Source organism: Arachis hypogaea, chromosome 18 (assembly GCF_003086295.3).
Source record: "Arachis hypogaea cultivar Tifrunner chromosome 18, arahy.Tifrunner.gnm2.J5K5, whole genome shotgun sequence".
In the NCBI taxonomy this organism is placed as follows: Eukaryota; Viridiplantae; Streptophyta; class Magnoliopsida; order Fabales; family Fabaceae; genus Arachis; species Arachis hypogaea.
In genome coordinates, this window is record NC_092053.1 from 39,586,606 (window position 1) to 39,594,201 (window position 7,596).

The 7,596-nt window shown below is 36.1% G+C and overlaps 1 pseudogene; it reads right to left on the minus strand.

Moving 5' to 3' along the window:
- The window catches only part of LOC112769957 (protein SIEVE ELEMENT OCCLUSION B-like), a 59,486-nt pseudogene extending 52,108 nt beyond the window's left edge, over positions 1-7,378 (minus strand).
- Between the last annotated feature and the right edge of the window lie 218 nt (positions 7,379-7,596).

Consider the following 7,596-nt stretch of genomic DNA (forward strand, 5'->3'; position numbering starts at 1 on the left):
ATGGGGAGTACACCCAAAATCTCTATCAATGAAAGAACATATATCATACAATTGGAGAGCATAGGAACTTGGACAGAATGGAGTATGATATAGCAACTCAAGCAAAGTTGGACTATGTAGTCCATAGCATACCAGCATTGAACCAACAGATCAAGCCATTTGAGCAATGTCAAGAATTGGTAGACCATCAGAGAGCACAAGCCAATAAAAATATAGCACACATGCAACAAGGATTGAAGGATGCTGGGCTCTGGGGTCAGATAGACCATATTTGGGATCGAAGATGCCCTGTTGAAGAACCCCAAGAAACAAGCAAGAAGAGGAAGAAGAAGAAAGGAGAATGCAGCAAAGGGAAAGAGCACGACAACTAGAGGTGGTGGAGTCCTTTTTATAGTTTTAATTAAATAAGGATGATGCATATCTGAAACATGATATGCCTCCAAATATTTTATACTCTGCACTTTCATATCTTGAGTAGTTTTCTTGTTAGGATCCGCATTATGCTTGTTATCACTCATCTGCTTTAAATTCTGTCTTGTTTTCCTTTTGCATCAATGAGAGAAAATGTTTGATATAGAGAGTAAGTGTCCAATGTGGTAGGAATTAGAATAAAATTCTGTGGTGGTAATTGCTTGATTGGATGATAAGCCTAATAATAAAAGCTGCATAATAGAATGCTCTTTGTAGTATGAACTTAGTTGCTGTCATAAAACCTTTTATTAATGAACATCCCTGGGAAATGAAGAAAAGTAAGAAAGAAAAAGAAAAGAAAATCCAAAGATTGGCAACAAAATAAAAGAAATAAACAATAAGGCTAGACACCAATAGCTTGGACCTTAGGACATATGTCTGTGATGTTTCTTGTACTAGGATATGCTTGGACAATTAGGTTCTGAGGAGTCTTTTAAAACTTGGTAACTTGGATTAACTAATCCAGGATTATCAACCGAAAGTCCATTATCAAGAGCAACCTAGTTACAAAGCATTTAGTAACCCAAAGAGGTGCTGGACATCAATGTTCCTAAGAAGAATTGTGAGCCAAGTGTCTGTAGTGAAGAAGTGTTGAGAAAAATTGAGTCAAAAGGCTGTTGCAACACATGACACTGAGCTACCATTGAGAAATAAGCTTTCTAAGCAAAATAATGAAGGAAAAATAAAAAAGGGATCAATCAAAGAGCAAGAAATTATAACAGCAACTCTAGTGAATCCTCAAAGAAGCATTTCTTATCTATCAGCAAATAATAAGTGAGCTGTATCTTGTCTGCATAAAATCCCATGATCTCAATTCAATTATCTGCTAAATAAGGATATATGCTTCCCTGTTTTATTTCATTTCTTCTCATGTTTAGTGCTTGCTTGGGGACCAATAAGATTTAAGTTTGGTGTTGTGATGACAAGTCATCTTATGCTAGTTCTACAAGTATTTTTTCATTAGTTTCATTAGGTTTTATGCACTTTCTTGCACAATAAGTAACTAATTGGAGTGGATTTTCATGATTATGTTTAACCAATCAACCATCATTTATTTTACACAAAAATCATAAATTTTATGCTAGAATTAATTGATTTCATGAAAGATGCAAAGACCTTGTGAATTTGGTGATACTTTGATTAGTTATTTGGTTGCTTGTGGGTGAAGAAATGAGAAACAAAAGGCAGCGTTCAATGAATGAACGTAGCATTCAATGAATGAACGTAGCGTTCAAAGAGTGAACAACCATGAAGGAAACCAGCGCACCAAGGCTTAACAAGAGCCAGTGTTCAAGCAAGTGAACGCCACGTTCACTTTAGTGAACGTTTTCGGGCGCTCAACCAAGGGAAGCTGGGTGCGCGTCAAAGCAACAAGGGTAGCGCTAAAAAATTCAAACGCAGCATTCACTTTAGTGAACTTTCTCGTGACTCAAGGCTTGGAAACAAGGGAGCAAAACCCAGCGCTCAAGGAAAGCAACGCAGTGCTCGAAGAGGGAGCACCAAGGGAAAGGAAGCATGCACTAAGGAAGGGTAGCGTTCAAAATTTATAACGCAGTGTTCTCTGTTGGCAACGTTTTCGTGCTTCTCTTGGGGAGGAAGACTCAACAAGGGCGAGCGTTGGAGAAGTGAACGTGCCGTTCACAAAGGAAACGCTATAGGCAAGAAGCAATTTGCACACGTGAGGAGCCACAAGAGTGAACACCAAGTTCACTAACCCAACGGAGCGCTCCACTGGAGCATGCCTCCAACCCAATTTCAATCAATTGCCATCTTGGATCCTTTTCTTCACAAATAAAAAGGCCCACTCCAAGCTTTGAAGACCAAAATAGAAAGTGTATAAATAGGAGTAGATTTGATTTAGAGAGGACCTTTAGCTCATTTTTAGTTTTTCACTTTAGTTTTCATTTTGAATTTGGGGAATTGGGATTAGATCTAGTTTTCTTTCTATTTTGTTCTTGCTTCTGCAACTTCTACTTTCTGTTTTGGGTTTTTGAATTGAGATTGAAAAATTCCATTGAATTTCTTGATCTTAGAATTATTTTTTACTTTTCCTTTTTGCATTTCTAAGAATTGAGAGTTAGATATGGATTTCCTTTGCTATTTTTATTTTCATTTCTTCTGCAATTTCTTTTCTGTTTGATCAAGGGAGTAATTGAGATCTAGATCTGCTTTCTGAGCTTATTTCTCTTCTTCGATCTTCAATTTCTCTTTTAGAATTTCATAATTGAGTTAAGTTTTCTTGCTGTTTGTATCTTCAAGCAATTTTCCATTTCTGTTTTGCTACTGAGCTGAATCTCTTCATCTCATAGCTCTTTGATTTACTTTAATTTACATTTTCTAGTTCAATTCTAAATCCCAGTACCCAAATCCCTTTTATTCTTCAAGCAATTTACATTTCCCAGCAATTTAGCTTCATCTATTTAAGTTTCTTGCACTTTAAGTTTTAGTCATTTTTTTCTTGCAATTTAAGTTTCAGCTCTTTTACTTTCTTGCACTTTAAGTTTCTGCAATTTACTTCTTCTGCACTTTAAGATTCAGTCAATTTACCCTCTCACTTTTATTTACTTGCAATTTAGCTTCTATTAATCATGTTTCACTCAAATTATCAACTATTCGCTTAAATAAATTCATCACCTAACTAAAATTGCTCAATCCATCAATCCCTGTGGGATCGACCTCACTTCTGTGAGTTATTACTACTTGATGCGACCCGGTACACTTGCCGGTGAGTTTGTGTGAAAATCTAATTTTCCCTCATCAAGTTTTGGTAAATTCGCTGCTATTTTGTGATGCTAAATCCAACAGTACTCAATATTTTTCTTGTAGTGACAATCCACCCACTTAGCTTGTCGTAGCTAAGAAGCTTCTTCAGTTCCTGCATCACGAGGTCAGCATCATCATTGGCTTGTTTCAGCTGGATCTTGGAGAAGAGCATGCTCTCAAGGCGAGTCCAGAAGAACAATCTAATGTTGTGCTCTTGCCAGCTATGAATTTGGAGTTTCTCCTGAGTTATGACGGCAAGGACTTCTTGGACTTGATGATCCCTTTCGTTTATCTTCCCAACACACACCATCTCTAAGTTAATTCGTGAGGCCAGTACAACCTTGCGGGTAGAAGATTTTTTCTCTTGTTAAAGGGTCTATTCTTTTTTTCATCATTTTTAGAAAAGTCGACAAATTGGGTGGATAGGCAAAAGATATTATTTCTTTTGAATCACTTTTTCTAAGTAATGGGAAAGAGGACCGAAACATGCCACTGAAAGACTCTACTGAGACAAAGATGGGTTGTCAAGAACGTAGAGGAGGTAGGATGGGTAGTTGGTCAAATCTAGTTGGGGTCATACATGGATGGTAGTTGGAGTCGGTGACTCTCCTAGAGTTTCCTCATTTGGTATCTTTGGGAAGAGGATTTTTCTTACAAATTTTTTAACCCAGTCAGCGTCATTCCTTCTATATAAGAAGATAAATTTATCATTGATAAACCCCAATTTTGTGGTTTATATTGTGTAGAATTTGAGGGATTTTATCAATAATTTCCGCACTTATTCACAAAAATTGCATGATTTTGTGTTCCCTTCCTAATATTGCTACATGACGGAAAATATGCTTCTTTTGCCTTAAAATTGCCATATTTTGATCCTCTTTTATTATCATTCGATGTCGTGACGTGTTTGTTGAGTGATTTCAGAGTTTATAGGGCAAGAATGGCCTAGAAGAGAGAAAGAAAGCATGCACAAATGGAAGGAATATGAAGATTTGGATTTTGGGAAATTCAGCATGAGCGCACATGCGCACCTCGCGCGCACACGTGGATGCAGGAAGCTAGAAATGGTACGCGAAGATTGGCGCGTCCGCGTGGATTAGCAAAATCTCCATCGACGCGCACACGTATTGGACACGCATTCGTGGATCGCGAATTTCAATCAGCGCGCACGCGTGCATGGCACATACGCGCATCAAGCTGCACGTGACCTCATTAAAGGAAATCGTGCCTGGCAATTTCTGAGGCTCAAGAGGCCCAAATTCCAGCTGGTTCTGCATGGAAAAGACCAAAGGATGCTAGGGGAAAGGGGGGGGGGGATCATTCATTCACACTTAGACACAATTTTTTAGCTAATTTTTTGTTTTTGTTCTTCTAGAGAGAGAAACTCTTGTTCCTCTCTAGATCTAGTTTGATTTGATCTTCCCTTGTTGAACTCTGAATTGGATCCTGTTGATTTCTAGTTTTGATTACTTAATTTGAATTCCTTAATATAATTTTGTTTAGATCTTGTGTTAGATTTATGTTTTCTTGTCAATTGTCATTTTCTACCCATTTCATGAATCTTGTGGATCTTGAATTGTTAATGTTACATTGATGATTTCCATGGTTAATTGTGTTGTTTGAGTAGTTTTACATTGATAATTGTTAGTGAGTATTTGTTAATTTCAACTTAATTGCATTTTGAATATATCTTTTAGTAATGCTTACCATGTGTTTGATGATATGTTTCCTTTGATTATGGAGTAGTTTTCCTTACTCTTGGCCTAGGCTAAGGGAATTGAGTGACCTTGAGTCATTGGGTCTCCTTGAATTGGTGATTTGAGAATCCTTGGTGATAAATTTGATACCCATTAACACTAACCCACTACTAATCTAATTAGTAGATAGGTTGGGACTTATGAGTTGATGTGATCAAACCTATTTGACGTACTTCAAGTTTAGGAGTAGGCATTACGTACTTAAGGCTTTTGGGAAGTAGACTTAATGGGTTGGTATCTCATAATTATCAATATTTGGTATGTAGATAAGGATGGTGATATCAATTACCCATGCCTAGCCAAGAGTTGCTTTTATTATTCATATTTAAAAACCCAAATTTCAATTGCTTAATTCTAGTTATAGTTACTTGTTAGTTTTAGAGTAGAATTATATTACTTGTTCTCTTATTAGTTTGAAATTGCTCATACCTTGGTTTATCTACTGGAATTAGTTTCTTGCATACTGAGATTTCTTGTTGATTAAGTCTTTTAGTTTAAATCCTTGCTCATGACTTGCAACCCCGGAATTCTAACCAATGTTGAAGTACATGTTTGTCCATTCCTTGTGAGACGACCCGAGGTTTGAATACTTCGGTTACTTTTCTTGGGGTTGAACTTGTGACAACCAATTCCTTAAAATTTGATTCGCAGATTATTTGTCGGTTGAGAGTTATACTTGCAACGCAAAAATCTTGTGAAATTCCTTACCGACGGTATTCCTCCCATCAATCATCCTTGATCTGGCCAAATATAAAATTAAAGTAGATTGGTCTGCAGAAATACAGGATATATAACATCTCAATCGTAGAAAAGATAATGTTAGTATGGAAGGAAGCTTTTCATAAGAAATAAATTAAGATGTTTAGACAAAATAAATATAATTAACTTTACTCGTGCAAGGATCAAAATCTATGATGGCTTCATGTGAATTTTGTGACACTTCTCATCACATTGCCTTTAAAACTCAAATGAGAGCCATGCACCGTAGTTTCTACCATTGTGACTTGTGAAATTAGTGTTCGTACGTCATATATTTATATTTAGGGGGTGAAAACAAGTCAAGTCTGTAATGTATTTAACAAGCTTCATCCTGGTCTGTAGCTTGTTATAGGCTTTATTTAAGTACTAAGTCTGGCCTATTATTGAATCTAGTCTAGCTTAGAGCTTGATAAAAGACATGATATATATAATTTTTTATTAAAATAAAAAATATTTAAAAAATTAATTTTTTTACAAAAATATTTAAATAAAATATAACAAATTTAAAATTTTTAATAATTATTTTAATTATAAACAATATTTTTGTATTTATTTATATTTTAACAAATTCAAACAGGTTTGACAGGTCTATTAGACTATTTTGTAAGCCTGGACCTAACCTATTAATATAATTAAACTTTTAAATTAGTATGGACTTAAACCTATTTTATAAAGGTAAGGTAAAGTCTAATACAAACTAGGTTACAGACTCCTGACATACTACTGACTTATTTTTAGCCCTACTTATATTTGAAGTATAATTATTAGGTCCTGGCTATGACATTTATTAAGCATTTCACTAAAGCATAATCAAAATGATTTCTAGAATTGGGAATAAAATTTATGGTTTATTTGAATGCCAAAGTTTATACTCACCTAATTCAATATTTCTGTGTGGATGTCATTCACGAACAGTTCAAGTCTCCAGGTCTCCTCCCTCCACAGAGCTTCTTCTTTGATGCTTGTGAAGGGGAAGGCAGTAGATCACCAAATCTACATCATGTGAATATCATTAGGGCAAAAGCAACCCTACCTTGAGGATCCAGAACCACAAGAATTGGCATGTTCTTGTACTTCCATTTCCTCTAGATGAATCGGGTGACCGACTTGCTTATCGCTAAAGGATGATACACAGAGAACTATGGCATGGTTAACATCAGGTCCTCAAACTACCTTTGCTTTTGTTGTGTCTATTCAGATTCATGGAGTTCCACAATTGGGAGCCAAACAATCTCATATTTCCTTTCAAGCCTTGATTGCACGACACTCGATTCATTATAGATTTGTTCAAGGATCAGAAGCTCATCAGGGGAGAACTCTAACCCTAAAATAACAAGTAACACATTCTTCCTTCTCAGGGGTTCCAGGCTAACCTGTTTATTGGTTTGCATTAAACCACACCAATATTAGCTTCCCCAACTTTTGAAAATAGTAGTGCATCATCATATATGCAATTACAATGTTAGAAAAAGTCTAACCTTTTTCTTGGAAGCACAATCATATAGAGGCGGGCTATCATCCTTTGTGGAAAAAGCCTTCAAAACCTTCATGTTGTCAATAAGGGTTACAACAACAATAAAGCCTTGTCCCACTAGGTAAAGTCGGCTACATGAATCAAACAACACCATTGAACTCTATCATGTATCATGTCTATAGAGAGACCATTTATATGTAGATCTCATTTGACCACCTCATAGATGATTTTCTTAGGTCTTCCTCTACCTTTAACCCCTTGTCCATCTTCCAGCTCATTTACCCTCTTGACTAGGTGTTCTGTCGGTCTTCTTCTCACATGTCTGATAAACCACTATTTTATGGTTTATCTTGTGCTCAATTGAGTGGTTTT